This window comes from Oryx dammah, unplaced genomic scaffold (assembly GCF_014754425.2).
Source record: "Oryx dammah isolate SB20612 unplaced genomic scaffold, SCBI_Odam_1.1 HiC_scaffold_13, whole genome shotgun sequence".
Lineage (NCBI taxonomy): Eukaryota > Metazoa > Chordata > Mammalia > Artiodactyla > Bovidae > Oryx > Oryx dammah.
In genome coordinates, this window is record NW_024070197.1 from 20,512,569 (window position 1) to 20,532,014 (window position 19,446).

Consider the following 19,446-nt stretch of genomic DNA (forward strand, 5'->3'; position numbering starts at 1 on the left):
TTTCATCTGTTGCCTACTCAGCATGGGGTTTATTGCTATTTAGAAGTCTGACTGCTAAATGCTAAACTAGGCAGGTCACCCTGCAGTAAATGGATAGATGAGTCTCAGATATGCCACCTGCTGTCCTTTGGGACAACAGGCACATTTTTTTGGTGGCAAGACCTAAAATGGCAACAGAGTCATGCTCCCTTGATTTTTGATTGCCAATTGGACATTGGCTAACTGGCACTAAAAGAGATCAGTAGGTGTGTATTCTATGAACTAACCCAACTCAGATACTTAATGATTATCGATTTGGAATCTGGTGCTGTGAAGATTTTAGAGATAGATAAAACAGAATTTCTCCTTTTAAGGAGTTTATATCCAAATTTTGGAAATAATACTGAACAATAAGAAGCAAATGTCAAAGCCTATTAATTCTTTAAATACTTGGCTCCATACTAGGGCCCTTGGTAAATGCTCCATAGCTTAATTATTATTACTATAATTGTTGTTGTTAGGAGCATAGAGGTAGGATTTTAGAGTGAGTGGAGGACAGGCTCCAATATGAATAGGAGGCCTTTGGAGAATGGATGAGATTTGTATACATAGAAGACATTTGAGTAGCATAATGTAAATTAAATCAGTTCTCAGTTTAGGATCTGACATTCTTTTGTCTGTTAAGTCACTCTTTCACCTGCTTTCCACCTCCCAAAAGTTTATTGTTTGTTCTATTATGATTTATTTTCTTGGGGATTATGTCTCCTTTTTTTGAGAAAATAACTTTATTATAATTTTACAGAGGTTTTCAGAGTAAAGGATGCATATGTTCAAATTATCATTTTAACAGACTCTTGAAGAGAAATAACTTTATTTTTAACAAAGATACATACTCATTATTTTAACAAATCAAGCAATACAGAAAAGTACAAAGAAACAAGTAAAAGTCAATGAATATTCTACCATGCAGAATTTATTTTAACAATTTTATTAAAGTTCATTCCATTTCACAATATATGCATATATACACAAACACAAGAGTAGAAGGGTCATTTGTTTGTTGTTGTTGTGGTTGAGTTATAAAAGTTCTTTATATATTCTAGATATGAATCCCTTATCATATATATAATTTACAGATATTTTTCCCATTCTTGGTTTATCTTTTTACTTTTCTAGGGGTGTACTTTGCAGATATGTTATTAATTTTGATAAAGCCCAGTTTATTTTTTCCTTTTGTTGTTTGTGTTTTTGATGCATGTCCAAGAAACCATTGCTTAGGATCATGAAAATTTACACCTGTATTTTCTTCTAAGAGTTTCATTGTTTTAGCTCTTAAATATAGGTCTTTGACCCATTTTGAGTCAACTTTTTTGCTATGATGGAGATCAGTGGAGAAATAACTCCAGAAAGAATGAAGGGAGGGAGCCAAAGCAAAAACAATACCCAGCTGTGGATGTGACTGGTGATAGAAGCAATGTCCAATGCTGTAGAGAGCAATATTGCATAGGAACCTGGAATGTCAGGTCCATGAATCAAGGCAAATTGGAAGTGGTCAAACAAGAGATGGCAAGAGTGAACGTCGACATTCTAGGATTCAGCGAACTAAAATGTACTGGAATGGGTGAATTTAACTCAGATGACCATTATATCTACTACTGCGGGCAGGAATCTCTCAGAAGAAATGGAGTAGCCATCATGGTCAACAAAAGAGTCCAAAATGCAGTACTTGGGTGCAATCTCAAAAACAACAGAATGATCTCTGTTCGTCTCCAAGGCAAACCATTCAATATCACAGTAATCCAAGCCTATGCCCCAACCAGTAACGCTGAAGAAGCTGAAGTTGAACAGTTCTATGAAGACCTACAAGACCTTCTAGAACTAACACCCCCAAAAGATGTCCTTTTCATTATAGGGGACTGGAATGCAAAAGTAGGAAGTCAAGAAATACCTGGAGTAACAGGCAAATTTGGCCTAGGAGTACAGAATGAAGCAGGGCAAAGGCTAATAGAGTTTTGCCAAGAAAATGCACTGGTCATAGCAAACACCCTCTTCCAACAACACAAAGAAGACTCTACACATGGACATCACCAGATGGTCAACACCAAAATCAGATTGATTATATTCTTTGCAGCCAAAGATGGAGAAGCTCTATACAGTCAACAAAAACAAGACCAGGAGCTGACTGTGGTTCAGATCATGAACTCCTTATTGCCAGATTCAGACTCAAATTGAAGAAAGTAGGGAAAACCGCTAGACCATTCAGATATGACCTAAATCAAATCCCTTATGATTATACAGTGGAAGTGAAAAATAGATTTAAGGGACTAGATCTGATAGATAGAATGCCTGATGAACTATGGAATGAGGTTCGTGACATTGTACAGGAGACAGGGATCAAGACCATCCCCATGGAAAATAAATGCAAAAAAGCAAAATGGCTGTCTGGGCAGGCCTTACAAATAGCTGTAAAAAGAAGAGAAGCCAAAAGCAAAGGAGAAAAGGAAAGATATAAGCATCTGAATGCAGAGTTCCAAAGAATAGCAAGAAGAGATAAGAAAGCCTTCTTCAGTGATCAATGCAAAGAAATAGAGGAAAACAAAAGAATGGGAAAGACTAGAGATCTCTTCAAGAAAATTAGAGATACCAAGGGAACATTTCATGCAAAGATGGGCTCAATAAAGGACAGAAATGGTATGGATCTAATAGAAGCAGAAGATATTAAGAAGAGGTGGCAAGAATACACGGAAGAACTGTACAAAAAAGATCTTCATGACCCAGATAATCACGATGGTGTGATCACTCATCTAGAGCCAGACATCCTGGGATGTGCAGTCAAGTGGGCCTTAGAAAGCATCACTACGAACAAAGCTAGTGGAGGTGATGGAATTCCAGTTGAGCTGTTTCAAATCCTGAGAGGTGATGCTGTGAAACTGCTGCACTCAAGATGCCAGCAAATTTGGAAAACTCAGCAGTGGCCACGAGACTGGAAAAGGTCAGTTTTCATTCCAATCCCAAAGAAAGGCAATGCAAAAGAATGCTCAAACTACCACACAATTGCACTCATCTCACATTCTAGTAAAGTAATGCTCAAAATTCTCCAAGTCAGGCTTCAGCAATATGTGAACCATGAATTTCCAGTTGTTCAAACTGGTTTTAGAAAAGGCAGAGGAACCAGAGATCAAATTGCCAACATCCGCTGGATCATGGAAAAAGCAAGAGAGTTCCAGAAGAACATCTATTTCTGCTTGATTATGCCCAAGCCTTTGACTGTGTGGATCACAATAAACTGTGGAAAATTCTGAGAGAGATGGGAATACCAGATCACCTGATCTGCCTCTTGAGAAATCTGTATGCAGGTCAGGAAGAAACAGAACTGGACATGGAACAACAGACTGGTTCCAAATAGGAAAAGGAGTATGTCAAGGCTGTATATTGTCACCCTGCTTATTTAACTTATATGCAGAGTACATCATGAGAAATGCTGGACTGGAAGAAACACAAGCTGGAATCAAGATTGCCGGGAGAAATATCAATAACCTCAGATATGCAGATGACACCACCCTTATGGCAGAAAGTGAAGAGGAACTAAAAAGCCTCTTGATGAAAGTGAAAGAGGAGAGTGAAAAAGTTGGCTTAAAGCTCAACATTCAGAAAACGAAGATCATGGCATCTGGTCCCATCACTTCAAGGCAAATAGATGGGGAATCAGTGGAAACAGTGTCAGACTTTATTTTTTTGGGCTCCAAAATCACTGCAGCTGGTGACTGCAGCCATGAAATTAAAAGATGCTTACTCCTTGGAAGAAAAGTTATGACCAACCTAGATAGCATATTCAAAAGCAGAGACATTACTTTGCCAACTAAGGTCTGTCTAGTCAAGGCTATGGTTTTTCCTGTGGTCATGTATGGATGTGAGAGTTGGACTGTGAAAAAAGCTGAGCACCGAAGAATTGATGCTTTTGAACTGTGGTGTTGGAGAAGACTCTTGGGAGTCCCTTGGACTGCAAGGAGATCCAACCAGTCCATTCTGAAGGAGATCAGCCCTGGGATTTCTTTGGAAGGAATGATGCTAAAGCTGAAACTCCAATACTTTGGCCACCTCATGCAAAGAGTTGACTCATTGGAAGACTCTGATGCTGGGAGGGATTGGGAGCAGGAGGAGAAGGGGACGACAGAGGATGAGATGGCTGGATGGCATCACTGACTCTATGGACGGAATCTGAGTGAACTCCGGGAGTTGGTGATGGACAGGGAGGCCTGGCATGCTGTTATTCATGGGGTCACAAAGAGTCGGACATGACTGAGCGACTGAACTGAACTGACCTGAGGTAGGGGTTTCACTTCATTCTTTTGCATGTTCAGTTGTCCCTAGAACAATTCATTGAGTCTATTCCTATTGGACTGTCTTGGCACCCTTTGAAAATAAGTTCACTTTAAATGTGAGGATTTTGATCAATAATCCACCGTTTTGTTTACCATTCCTTTGTCATTAATCTTTGAGGTCAGAAAATGTAAATCCTCCAACTTTGTTTTTCTCTTCAAGATATTTGGCTATTTTGAGTCCCTTGCATTTCTGCATGAATTTTAAGATTAGCTTACAAATTTCTACAAAGAATCCAGCAAGAATTTTGATGAGGATAGCGTTGAATCCGTAGACCAGTTTGGGAAGTATTGCTATCTTAATATAGTAAATATTAAACTTATTACCATTTATATATAAAACCTAAATATTAAGTCTTCCAATCCAAAAACATGGGATAGCTTTCCATTTATTTTGATATTTTTATATTTCTTTCAACAATGATTTGTAGTTTTCAGAGTATAGTTTTGTACTTTTTTGTTAAATTTCCTAAGTATTTTCTCCTTTTTTGATGGTGTTGTGAATAGAATATTTTTTAAAGATTTCATTTTTTGATTGTTTGTTGCTAGAGTATAAAAGTACAATTGAATTTGTATATTGATCTTGTATTCATAACCTTACTGAACTCATTTATTACTTCTAATAGTTTTATGGTAGATTACTTGGGATTTTCCATATAAAATCATGTCATCTACAAATAAGACTTATTTCTTCCTTTCCAATCTGAATGGCTTGTATTTCATTTTCTTTTCTAATGTCCTTGGCTAGAACTTCTTGTATAATGTTGACTAGAAATGGTGAGAGTGGACATCCTTCCCAGTGTTGTGGGAAGTCTTTCACAATTAAGCATGATGGTTGCTTAAAAAGTTTTTTTCTTGGTGGATGCCTTTTTATCAAACATAGGAGGTTCTCTTGTGTTCCGAATTTGTGGAGAGATTTTTCAATAAATGTTTGATTTTGTCAAATGCTTTTTTATATCAATTAAAAATTTTAATTGAAAATTTTATTTATATGGTGATTATGTAGTTTTTCTTTTTTAGATGGTTAAAATGGTGGGTTACATTAATTGATTTTCAAATGTTGAACCAGACTTGCATGACCAGGATAAACCCACTTGATTGTGGTGTTATTATTCTTTTAATATATTTTAATCTTATTTATAATATATTTCATTGTAATAATTCATTGCTAATATTTTATTAAAGATTTTTGTATCTGTATCCATGAAGGGTACTGGTTTGTAACTTTCACTTCTTATATTGTCTTTGTTAGATTTTGGTATCTGGGTAATGCTGGTTCTCATGAGTTGAAAAATGTTCCTTCTTCTATGTATTGGAAAAGATTATAAAGAATTAGCATAATATCTTCTTTGAATCTTTGGTAAAATTTACTAGTGAAACCATCTGAGTTTCCTTTTCCTAGAAAAAAAATTAAATTAGGCATTCAATTTCTTTAATACTTATAAGACTATTCAGAATTTCTAACTTAGAGTCAGCTTTGATAATTTGTGTTTTTCAAAAATTGGCAGATTTTATCTATTGAATTTCTGCATGTAGAGTTGTTCACAGAACTGCTATGTTATCATTTTATTGGCTGTAGGATCTGTAGTGATATCCCCTGTTTCATTCCTAATATTGGTAATTTATATCTTTTTTATTTCTTGGTATATCTTGCTAGAGATTTATCAGTTTTATTGATTGTTTCAAAGACCAGCTTTGATTTCATTGATTTGGTCTACAGTTCTCTTTTCAGTTTCATTGATTTCCACCCTAACTTTATTATTTCCTTTCTGCTGTTTGATTTGCTTTTTTCTTTGTTCTTCTAATTTCTTTTTTTTTTTTAATTATTTTATTTTTGGTTGCACTGGGTCTTTGTTGCTTGGTGAGGGCTTTCTCTAGTTGTGGCAAGCAGGGGCTTCACTTCATTGCAGTGTGAAGGCTGCCCATTGCAGTGCCGTCTCTTGTTTCAGAGCACAGGCTCTAGATGCTTGGGCTTCAGTAGTTGGGGCACATGGGCTTAGTTGCTCCATGGCACATGAGATCTTCTTGGATGACGGATTAAACTCATGCCCACTGCGTTGGCAGGCAGATTATTATCCACTGCACTAGAAGAGGGAAGTCCTTCTTCTAATTTCTTGAAGATAAGATTAGATTATTGATTTAAGAACTTTCTTTTCTAATATAAGCATTTAATGCCATGTTTTCCTCTAAGCACTGCTTTATCTGCACTTCAAAAATTTTGAAACGTTTACTTTCATTTTCTTCCAGTTCAAAATATTTTCTAACTTCCCTTATGATTTTCCCCTTGATTCATAGATTACTGGGAGAAGGCAATGGCAACCCACTCCAGTACTCTTGCATGGAAAATCCCAGGGATGGAGGAGCCTGGTAGGCTGCAGTCCATGGGGTCGTGAAGAATTGGACATGACTGAGCGACTTCACTTTCATACATTGGAGAAGGAAATGGCAGCCCACTCCTGTGATCTTGCCTGGAGAACCCCAGGGACAGCGGAGCCTGGTGGGCTGCCGTCTATGGGGTTGAGAGCCGACTCTGTGCAATGACTGAAGTGACTTAGCAGCAGCAGCAGCATGGATTACTTGAGAATCATATTGTTTAATTTCTAAGGTTTGAGGAGGAGATTTTCCTGTTATTTTTTCATTACTGATTTCTAATTTATTCAATTATAGTCAGAGAATTTGGTTCATATCATTTTATTCTTTTAAATATGTTAAGATATATTTTGTCACCCAGGATATGGCCTAACTTGGTGAATGTTCGCTGTACACTTGAAAAAAATGTGTGTTCTGCTACTCTTAAATGAAGTATTCTATAAATGTATATTTAGGTCAATCAGTTGATGGTATTGATTAGCTCTTGTATAACCTTGCAATTTCTGTTTGCAAGTTCTATCAGTTACTAGAAATGTTGACATTTCTAATGATAATTGAATATTTGTTTACTTTTCCTTTCAGTTTTCTGTTTATGCTTCATGTATTTAGAGGTTCTGTGGTTAGCTGCATACATATTTAGGATTATTATGCTTTAAATTGATCCTTTCATCATTATGCAATGTCTCTTTTTACTTAAGGTAATTTTTTGGTCTAAAATATACTTTGTCTAATATAATTATTGTCATTCCAGCCTTTATTTGATTATTGCCATTATGGTATATATGGTATATCCTTATACTTACAATCTACTAATATTATTATATTTAAAGTGAATTGCTTGTAAATAACATTTAGTTTCATCATTTTAATTCATTCTAAATATTTATTTATCTTTTAATTGGTTTATTTAGATGTTTACATTTAATGTAATCATTGATATATTTTAATAGGCCTATCATTTTGTTGTATTCTACTTCTATTTTTATTTCCTGTTTACCCTTTCTAGCCTTCTTTTGAGTTATTTTTAAATTTTTATTTATTTGTTTATTTTATTATTAGTTCTATTACTAGATCTCTGTTGCTATGAGTGGGCTTTCTCTAGTTGCAGTGTGTGGGCTTCTCATTGCAGTGGTTTCTCTTGTTGTAGAGCACTGACTCTAGGGTGCTTGGGCTTTAGTAGTTGTAGCCCATGGGCTCAGTAGTTGCAACTCATGGGCTCTGGAGCATGGACTGTATAATTGTGGTTCACAGGCTTAGTTGCCCAGTGGCATGTGGAATCTTCCCAGAGCAGGGATCGAACCCATGTCCCCTGCATTGGCAGATGGATTCTTAACCACTGGACCACCAGGGAAGTCCTCTTTTGGGTTATTTAAACATTAAAAAAAAGCTTACATTGACAATTGTAAGAAATAATGGCAATCCCTTCTTCAGTTTGCTTAGTTTCCTCTAATTATAAACTTTGCAAAACTATAATATTGAATCAGTATATTGACATTAATACAGTCTTATTCAGATTTCCTCAGTTTTACTTGTATCCATTTGTGTGTGTATTAAGTTCTATATAATTTAATCACTTCTTTATGTTTTTGTATCCACCACCCCAGTCAAGGGTCCCTTGGTCTCTTACATTATAACCATATTCACCTTACTTCAGCTCCCTATGCCCTAACCCTTGGCAACTGCAATCTTTCCTGTCTTTCTAAAATTTTCTATCTTAAAATGTTATTTAAATGGAATTGTATAGCGTATAACCTTTGGGATTGATCTTTTTCACCCAGCATAATTTTCTGGAGATTCATCTACATTGTTGCATGGTTAATAGTTTGTTCCTTATTATTGCTGGATAATAATTCATGGTATACTGGTACCACAGGTTGTTTAACAATTCACCTGTTGAAGAACATTCTAAGCCAATCCCAGTTTTTTACTATTACAAATAAATTTGCTATGGATACTTATGTAATGTTTAAATTTTTTAGTATTCAGTATTAGTTCATCTTTTTTTTTGTATAATATCTCTTAGAATGATTTCATTGCTCTGAGGATTACAAAATCAGGTAGAATGTAGAAACCTACCATCATGTAGGGCCTATTATCCTTATCCCCTTTATTTTATGGTTTATTAATTATTTAGTGCAATTTATTTAATATGACTTATTATAGTTGTTCAGTTCAGCTCAGTTCAGTCGATCAGTCATGTCCAACTCTTTGTGACCCCATGAACCACAGCACACCAGGCCTCCCTGTCCATCACCAACTCCCGGAGTTTACCCAAACTCATATCCATTGAGTCAGTGATGCCATCCAACCATCTCATCCTCTGTCATCCCTTTCTCCTCCTGCCTTCAATCTTTCCCAACATCAGGGTCATTTCAAATGAGTCAGCTCTTCTCATCAGATGGCCAAAGTATTAGAGTTTCAGCTTCAGCATCAGTCCTTCCAATAAACACTCAGGGCTGATTTCCTTTAGGATGGACTGGTTGGATCTCCTTGCAGTCCAAGGGACTCTCAAGAGTCTTCTCCAACACCACAGTTCAGAAGCATCAATTCTTCAGCACTCAGCTTTCTTTATAGTCCAACTCTCACATCCATACATGACTACTGGAAAAACCATAGCCTTGACTAGATGGACCTTTGTTGGCAAAGTAATATCTCTGCTTTTTAATGTGCTGTCTAGGTTGGTCATAACTCTTCTTCCAAAGAGTAAGTGTCTTTTAATTTCATGGCTGCAGTCACCATCTGCAGTGATTTTGGAGCCCCCAAAATTAAAGCCAGCCACTGTTTCTACTGTTTCCCCATCTATTTGCCATGAAGTGATGGGACCAGATGCCATGGTCTTAGTTTTCTGAATGTTGAGCTTTGAGCCAACTTTTTCACTCTCCTCTTTCACTTTCATCAAGAGGCTCTTTAGTTCTTCTTCACTTTCTGCCATAAGGGTGGTGTCATCTGCATATCTGAGGTTATTGATATATTATAGTTGTATTAAACCTTTATGTACCCAGTTGGCTTCAGGCTACAAGTTCCAACCAGGTCTATGGGTTATGGCTCATTTGCAGAGCCTTGGCAGTGCTATTGGATCTATCCCAGGAAGGTACCACTAGCAGTCAGTCTGGGATTTGGGCTGTGGCTTATCCTGTTCCTGTCACAAAGTCTATAGTAGGCAGTTTAGGACTCGGCCCATGCATGCACAGTCTGGGGATTTGTCCATGAGTTCATAAATGGCTTTATGGGGTCACTTTTCCCAGCTTCTGCCTCTTCATACTCTCTCAGATACTTTCATATTTCCTAGGTGTCCTCTTTTTACTCCTCTTGGTCAGAAAGCTGAAGCTTTATTTATCCTGCTCTTCTGAGCACTGGGCTGGGAGTGTGAGGAAATAGAGAACAAAAAGGGAGTGATGTTTCTCCCATTTACTCTGAGCATTAGCAGACCCCTTTTCCTGTTCTTCAAACCAGAACAAGGAGTGTGTTCTGCCCATTCCAGGTTTCAGCTGTGTTGCATCCAGGCTGGGGAAAAATGTGATTTGGTGACTTTGAATTATGTCTCTCCCCCTGTCTATCATTTTCATTTGAGTCCTCAAATACCTGATTCATTCATTCTGTCTACAGTTTATAACTGCATTCAGTGGGAGAGACAGGGTGGAGTGTAGTTTTTCCTTCTTCATCCATTTTGTCTTTCAAACATTTGTTGACATTTGACGCATCCATCTACAGGTGTTTCTTTTTAGTTCTCTTTGTCTTCATGAACTTGTGTTTTTGTTCTTTACCGAAGCTCTTTATAGCTCTGGTAAAGTCTTAAATTAAGAAAAGAGGAGACAGTCAATCTTCTGCCTTTGTTTTATGGATTCTAACAAAATTGTGTTCTATGCAAACTTTGACTATTTTTTTCTTGCTTTTCTCTGTTAGTATTAGTTGCTGTTTTAGTTCTATTCCAAGCTCTTACTGTTGTTGTTGTTTTGTTTTCTTTTATAACAGGTAACAGAGGCATTTATTAGAAAGTTGGAAGAATTAATTGGAAATCTGCTGTCTTGTTTTTTCCAGCTGGTTAGAATAGAGCCTCCCTCTAATTGTAGAATATGAATATATATATGATATATGAAATATATGATAAATAAGACATTTAGATTTTGCCCCTTCTTTATGTTAACCAAAGAAAAATATTTTAATTTGTTCACTGTTGTTGTTTAGTCACTAAGTCATGTAAGACTCTGTGATCCCATGAACTACAGCACGCTAGCTTCCCTGTCCTTCACTATCTCCCTGAGTTTGCTCAAATTCATGTCCATTGAGTCAGTGATGCCATCCAACCATTTCATTCCCTGTCACCCTCCTTCTCCGCTTGCCCTCAATCTTTCCCAGCATCAGAGTCTTTTCCAAACGATGACAATAAAAACCCTTTACATCTGTATATTGCTTTCATATCTTAACATTAATTCTTTAGTTAGATTTGATAATTACAGGTTTGCATCAACATCTACCATATTTTTTGAGAAGAATTATTTTTATTTCACTTTCTTTGGGATTTTGCTGCCTGTCTTTACTAATTAAGTACCAAAGTGTCCTCAGAATTGTGAAATCTTTGCTGAGAGAAATATCTATTCTAGTTTAGTTGGGTTTTTATTATATTCAACCTTCATTGTTCCTTTTATTTTAAGATTGTCATAAGCATAGACCTTTAACTTTATGTGATAAAGGAGAAACTGGGGTTTGAAACTAGATTTTATCCATAGGTACACTGCTTTTAACTTTCACTTTCTTATTATCGAAGCTAATTTGAAAGCAAAGTGTTTTCTGTTGCCAATTTAACTTCTTTAATTAAAAATGAAAGTTATAAGGTGACAGTGCCATGGGTGAAGTTCTAATGTTATCAGAATGGGGAAAATGGGCTTAAAATTGAAATGGTTGACATGGTGGTGACTATAGTACAGCGTCAGGAGTTTTGACACTTTATTTAATGAAAAAAGGATACCAGTGCCTTAAACTCTTTCAGTATTAACTTTAAAAAATTATAAAACTGTAAGAGGCATGACTATGAGAAAAGCACTGATGAAAGCCGAGGCTGCCCTGGGAAGGTACGAGTTTGAAAGATTAAAGCATGAATACTCGAGGTTTCAAACTGTAAAAGAATGTGTATCCTGTACCTAAATGAGGTCAGGCAAACCAGAATTCCTCCTTTTACCAACCTCATAAAGTTGACAGGTGTTTGAAACAAACAATCATTCTGGAATGTGCTGAACCTGATTATAGCAAAATCCCTGTGGAAAAAAATCATGGTCTACAGTCTGTGCCAGTGGGAGTGGCTTGAGGAGTTAGTTAATTTTCTTGACTACAAAATAAGGTATTCAGAAAAGTATTTTTATTTATGGAGAGTCTTAAGATCCCCCTCTCTCATTTCCATTTATATCAGAAAGTATGTTTTCAAACAATAGTTTCCCATTCATGAGGACCTCAGCCTATTGAGATCAGTGTATCTGTCATGCCTGTGCAGTTCACTCAGTAGAATTTCTAATATTTTGTAGAATTATGTTCTCCACCCCCCACCCACAGAAAAAGCCCAATGTCATACCAGACACATCACTTTACAAAATATTAATGGGTTTCCCTCAGTATCAGTATTATACACAGAGGTATTTCAGGCATACAGCATGTTACATCTACAAAGACTTTAACATAAAAATGTCCTTGGCTCAGGACTCACAGTAAAAGTGTAATAGTAAAGCTAAATTAATTTCATGGTAATTTATCATCCCTAAAATTTAAAGTGGGAGAAGGTGAAGGGTCTTTCAGTCAAGTACCTACCCTGTGTCTTCTGACAAGAACTGAAAGCTGAGAATTAGTGAAAACGAACTAAAAGATGGTAAATCTGGGTAAATTTATAAGGAATTTTTTCCCCTGTAAGTCCACATACTTGACAAAGCCAGAAGACATTGAGACCCAACAACGCTGATACTTTTAGAAGATTCGGTTTTTACATGAGCAACTGTGGCTGATGGGGGGGACCTCTTGAAAGCACTAGGCATATTGGAATGGCTGTCCAGGGTGAGCGGGACGGCCACATCCCACTGGCCTTCAGACCTCAGAAAGCTGGGGATGCCCCATTCCCTCCCACATCAGACCTCTGTGCCCAGCCAGCTGTGTGACCAGGAAGAGGCCATGGGGCCCCTGTCCTAGCTTCATGAGGCAGAGGGGACCATACATATCAGCAGCCATTGCATGGGTTTCTTCATAAGCATCTCCAGCCTTCCCAAAGCTTCCCTCAGCTTCTGTTCTATTATTTCATAGGTGGATCCAGGAGGGAATTTTTCCTCTTTACAGCCCCTTCTCGGGATGGCTGTAAAATTATCTCCAACCATTTCACCTGGAAATCTCCAAGAGGACACGCAGCTCCTGTTGACATCCCGCTGTGTTTTCAGTAGCTTTGCAGATTTGTCTGTGGCGTGTTTTCCAGTCCTGTGCTTTTCTTCATTCTCCCCAAGTGATTCATTAGTATGTTTCCTATTGTAGAGGGTTATCATTAATATACAAATTAATAGTCAAGGAAGTATCCAAATTTAGGGCAGCGATTTTTTTATATACATATAGGAAATTGGGTTAGTTACTTTCTTTCCTAACAAAACCTCATTTTGCTAGATTTTTAGTTTTTAAATTTTTTCTTGAAATAGCTTTATTGTCTTCATTGTTTATAAAGTGAAGTACATACTCTCTGCAAAAGCATAAGAAAATCCTATAAATACAAAGAGTACCTATAATTCCATTTCCTGGAGATGGCCTCTCTTTCTGCTTGATTTAAATCCTCTGGTCCTTTTTCAGTTCAGTTCAGTCACTCAGTCATGTCTGACTCTTTGCGACCCCATGAACCACAGCACGCCAATCCTCCCAAAACCATGTCCATTGAGTCAGTGATGCCATCCAACCATCTCATCCTCTGTCGTCCCCTTCTCCACCTGCCCTCAAGCTTTCCCAGCATCAGGGTCTTTTCAAATGAGTCAGCTCTTCACATCAGGTTACCAAAGTATTGGAGTTTCAGCTTCAACATCAGTCCTTCCAATGAACACCCAGGACTGATCTCCTTTAGGATGGACTGGTTGGATCTCCTTGCAGTCCAAGGGACTCTCAAGAGTCTTCTCCAGTGCCACAGTTCAAAAGCATCAGTTCTTCAGCACTCAACTTTCTTCACAGTCCAACTCTCACATCCACACATGACTACTGGAAAAACCATAGCCTTGACTAGATGGACCTTTGTTGACAAAGTAATGTCTCAGCCTTTTAATATGCTATCTAGGTTGGTCATAACTTTCCTTCCAAGGAGTAAGTGTCTTTTAATTTCATGGCTGCAGTCACCATCTGCAGTGATTTTGGAGCCCAGAAAAATAAAGTCAGCCACTATTTCCATTGTTTCCCCATCTATTTGTCTTGAAGTGGTGAGACCGAATGCCATGATCTTAGTTTTCTGAATGTTGAGCTTTAAGCCAGCTTTTTCACTCTCCTCTTTCACTTTCATCACGAGGCTTTTTAGTTCCTCTTCACTTTCTGCCATAAAGGTGGTGTCATCTGCATGTCTGAGGTTATTGATATTTCTCCTAGCAATCTTGATTCCAGCTTGTGCTTCTTCCAGCCCAGCAGTTCTCATGATGTACTCTGCATATAAATTAAATAAGCAGGGTGACAATATACAGCCTTGATGTTCTCCTTTTCCTATTTGGACCCAGTCTGTTGTTCCATGTCTAGTTCTAACTGTTGCTTCCTGACCTGCATACAGGTTTCTCAAGAGGCAGGTCAGGTGGTCTGGTATTCCCATCTCTTTCAGAATTTTCCACAGTTTGTCATGATCCACACAGTCAAAGGCTTTGGCATAGTCAATAAAGCAGAAATAGATGTTTTTCTGGAACTCTCTTGCTTTTTCCATGATCCAGTGGATGTTGGCAATTTGATCTCTGGTTCCTCTGCCTTTTCTAAAACCAGCTTGAACATCTGGAAGTTCACGATTCACATATTGCTGAAGCCTGGCTTGGAGAATTTTGAGCATTACTTTACTAGTGTGTGAGATGAGTGCAATTATGTGGTAGTTTGAGCATTCTTTGGCATTGCCTTTCTTTGGGATTGGAATGGAAACTGACCTTGTCCAGTCCTGTGGCCACTGCTGAGTTTTCCAAATCTGCTGGCACATTGAGTGCAGCACTTTCACAGCATTATCTGGTCCTTTTTAGGGAATTAGAACTTCCCTGGTGGCTCAGATGGTTAAGCGTCTGTCTACAATGTGGGAGACCCGGGTTTGATCCCTGGGTCGGGAAGATCCTCTGGAGAAGGAAATGGCAATCCACTCCAGTACTATTACCTGGAAAATCCCATGGACAGAGGAACCTGGTAGGCTACAATCCATGGGGTTGCAAACAGTCAGACATGACTGAGCAACTTCACTCACTTATATGTGTGGTGCACAACTACCCTCTCTCCTTAGAACATTTCCAATCCCTTGTCCCTCCTGTTTGCTCAGTAACACCCAAACTTGGTCCAACTTTAATTTCATGACCAAAAACCTCACGGGGACCCTTAGCACAGCTCAGCAATGTGAGTCCACTTCCCCAGTTGATTCACCCTCCCACTCTCTAAGACCACTGTTCTATGCTGCCTTTTCTTTCTCCCAATCTTTACCACCCTTTCCTCCCCTCTCATTCAGATGATGACCTTGTTTCTTATTTCAAAGAGAAAAATAGAAGCAATACAGTGAAAGCTGTCTCATTGCCCAGCCACCAGCTCACACCCACCAGCCTTCTGGCCACTGTTCCCACTCTGACTCTCCTCTTGCTGTGAGCAACCCCCATACAAGCTCTGCATCCCATCCCTTTTCCTAGTCACGGGTTTTGCTTCTGACGGGGTTTGACCATTCCTTCGTTCTTCCACTCATCAGGTTTCCTCTCAACTCCTTCATTCCCAGTAGCACAGAAGCGTGCTGTGCACTCAACCATCTTAAAAACATGTCCTAATGTCTGTATCACCCACAACCACATTTCTCTGCTTGCCTTTATGGTAGAATTTCTCGAGAGTTGGTAGACCATTTTCACTTTATATTGACTATATTTTCTTATTTTTGGTATTCTTGATGCTTTGGTGTTTGGGGTCTTGATCTTTGGGAAACTGCCCCTCCCAGAGCTAGCTAATTCCTGGAATTAGCAAAGGACTGCCCTGCAAGCACCTTTGATATACAAACTAACCAATTCAGAGCTCACACCCCAATCATCTCCTGTGTCAAACTCTCACACACCAAACCAAACCCCTGCCCTAAGTCACCCCATGGCCAGGTACTGAACAACTAGGGGCCATTCCTTTAGCCCACAGCCTGCTGAAATTATCCAGACAAGATAATCATAAACTTAAACCTACCTACTGTGCCTCACCCATTCCTTCCTTTGAAAATCCCAGTAAAGTTTCTGCTCTGGACCATGTTCCCCTCTCCCCTTCTGCCTCCTGGCTGACCTTGGTTCTTCCCCATGTGGCCCTGCAGGGTATGCCAGGTCTTCCATTTCTGGGGATCCTACTGGATTTTTTTTCCCCCACTTTCTCTGTCAAGTAGAAAGAGAGTTGCACTGAGTGTGAGCAAGGACATTCCTTGAGCTGAACACTGCAAGTGAAAGTGAAAGTCACTCAGTCATGTCTGGCTCTTTGCAACCCGGTAGACTATACAGTCCGTGGAATTCTCCAGGCCAGAATACCGGAGTGGGTAGCCTTTCTCTTCTCCAGGGTACCTTCCAAACCCAGGAATCGAACCAGGGTCTCCTGCATTGCAGGCAGATTCTTTACCAGCTGAGCCACAAGGGAAGCCCATTTCTGGGGATCTGTAGGTATAAATTTCTTCATTCCTGACAGTCATTTCCATGTTTGTGTACCTTACCAGATCTGATTCAAACAAATCCTGGGTACACACTTTAGAATACACTTCTGCCTGGGCTTTCTGTTTAAATGACTGTAATCAGATGTTTGTCCCCAGCATTCCTCTGAAACAGATCTTAGAACACCTGCTTCTTGCCAAACTCAGTGGTTAATTCTTGGTTCTCCTATTACTTGAGCTCCTAGTAGATTTGATAGATCCTTATCATCTCCTTTTTACTTTTCTAAAAATATTTATTAACTTATTTGCCTGCCTTGACTCTTAGTTGTGGCATGAGGGGTCTTAGTTGCTGTGCACGTGGGCTTCTGTTTTGTGATGGTAGGCAGGCCCAGTAGTTGCAGCAGTCTGATTCAGTTGCCCCAGGGAAGTGGGATCTTAGTTCCCTGAACAGGGCTCAAACCTGTGTCACCTGCATTGGAAGGCAGATTCTCAGCCACTGGACCACCAGGGAGAGTCCCTCAGTTGTCTTATCTTTAGCCATTACCTCTCCCCTGCATTTCTGTCACCTATATACAGCTTCCTACTTGATACTGTCTCCTAGCTCTCTGATACAGCAGACTTTGTGTGTCCCAAAACACACTCTTGAGTTACTCCTTATACTCGTCTGATTTTCCCATTTCCAGATATAACACCACCATTCACCTAGTTCCTTACTCCAAAAAAACTAGGAAATATGTGATTTTTGTTTTCTGCCTTCATTTGTTTCTCCCCACTACCCCTCTCTTTTCCTTTTATTTCTCTTCATACCAGATCTTTTTTGGCAGATCTTGTCATTACTGGAATTACGGTAGCTCAGTGGTAAAGAATCTGCCTGAAATGTAGGAGACGTGGATTCTGTCCTTGGGAAATGAAGATACCCTGGAGGAGGAAATGGCAATCCACTCCAATATTCTTCCCTGGAAAATTCCATGGACAGAGGAGCCTGGCGGTCTATAGTCCGTGAGGTTGCAAAGAGCTGGACATGACTAAGCACGTATACACCTCATTGTAACTGGGAGAATCTGGTGCAGCTTGTCTAAAGGAGGAAAAGCAGACTTCTACATCAGAAGCTGCATGAACAGCCGTATGCTTGATGGGGAGGGTCCAACCACTACAGCCAGGACTGAGACAGGCAGCAGTCATGGAGCACCCTAGGGCTCCTCTCTTGGGAGAGAGGGTGGTAGTTTAGTTGTTCAGTCGTGTCTGACTCTTGCTCAGACTGTAGCCTGCCAGGCTCCTCTGTCCATGGCATTCTCCAGGCAAGAATATTGGAGCAGGTTGTCATTTCCTTCTCCAGGGGATCTTCCTGACAGAGGAATCAAACCCAGATCTCCTGCATTGCAGGCAGATTTTTTTCTGACCGAGCTACAAGGAAAGCTCAGATTGGGATAGAGGGGGTTCCCCATTAGCCCAGCATCAAGAGGCTCTTTCTGCAAACAGTAAAGATGTCTCTCCCCTGCCATCACAACTCCTCATTGGTGTCAGTGTCCAAATCCTGGTCCCTCTGATGGTCTCTGCCACTGTTTTCTGTTTAAGTGGGTGTATTTAAGCTTTAGCATGTCATTCTTTTCCTTTTAAAAAATATCTCTATTTATTTGGCTGTACCTGGTCTTATTTGTTGCATGTGGGATCTAGTTTCCTCACCAGGGATCAAACCTAGGCCCCCTGCATGGGACTGTGGAGTCTTACCCACTGGACCACCAGGGAGGACCTTAGTATGTCATTCTTCATTCTGTCTTTTTCAACTGTTTTGCCAATAAATATTGGATTAGGATCAGGCATATTTTTTTTTCTTTTGGAATTTCAAATCAAATATTTAAAATTTTTATTTGCTTCTTCACTTTAAGCCCCAAGTATGTCAGCACACGCTAACCAGCATGGAAGGAGGGAATCTTGCCTTACGTTGCTGGCATTTTTCTGTGATAGATGTGCAAAGATCTGTTAGCAATTAAGGATTGATTTCATTGTCCAAGAGATTTGGGGACTGAAAGCTTGGCATCACAGGCTATTTCGGGATCCAGGAAGTAGGACATATGCATTTCACATACTTCTTTATCTCCTGTGTCGTAGCTACTTCTCTATCAGATGAGTTGGGCTTCCTGGAAAGAAAAGATTTGGGGGCATAATTGTATAGAGGGTCTAATTAATGTGGAAGGACTTAGTGTACAGCATTTTGAATACCTAAAAAAGAAACTTATTTTGAAACTTAAGAGTGAGCAATATTATAAGTAAAGTGGGTTGATTTTTTTAAACCTACAGTAGATTTTATTTAAAACTGAATATTTAACAGCTAATTGGGTAAGCCTAAAGGCTTGAAATTACACGTCTATGAATTTAGGCCTTGCGTTTTTGACACCTTGGATCCTCTTCTCCCTCCTTTGCTATTTTTAACTTACCGCAACAGATGAGGGGCTCTTAAACCATCTGTTAACCTTTCTTTCTCCTTTTTGTAACAATGTAGAGTTGCTCAAGGCAAGAAGACCCAGAGACAGTAAGACTGAAACAAAAAGCAAAGGAGGTAGGCATGGCTCGAGATCATTGGGTTTGACATTTCAAGGCTTTTGCCTATTAATTTTTTATGCCTTGCTACTTGTATATCGTTAATAAAAATCTGACGAAAAACTTTTTAGGATGTATTTGTTGCTTTGGCTTTGATCTTAATGTTTGCAAACTAATACATTAATACATGTGAAGCCTTAAGGAGTTTTTCTAAGAGAATATTTCCATACATTATGTTTTCATTTCCATTTTAGGTAGCTGAGCCTCTGTGGGGTTGTTGATGGTGGTGGCATTCAATTTTGGTTGGGAAATGTATTTCTTTGCCTGCCATTAAATGTGACTTTCGAAGCATGTGAA

The 19,446-nt window shown here is 39.0% G+C and overlaps 1 long non-coding RNA gene across 1 annotated transcript in view; it reads left to right on the plus strand.

The window, feature by feature from the left end:
- Positions 1 to 19,446, plus strand: part of LOC120872637 — a 223,297-nt gene that overhangs the window by 145,855 nt on the left and 57,996 nt on the right. The window contains exon 2 of the long non-coding RNA XR_005723300.1: positions 19,052 to 19,108. This is a non-coding gene — a long non-coding RNA (uncharacterized LOC120872637). The remainder of the gene's footprint in view (positions 1 to 19,051; positions 19,109 to 19,446) is intronic.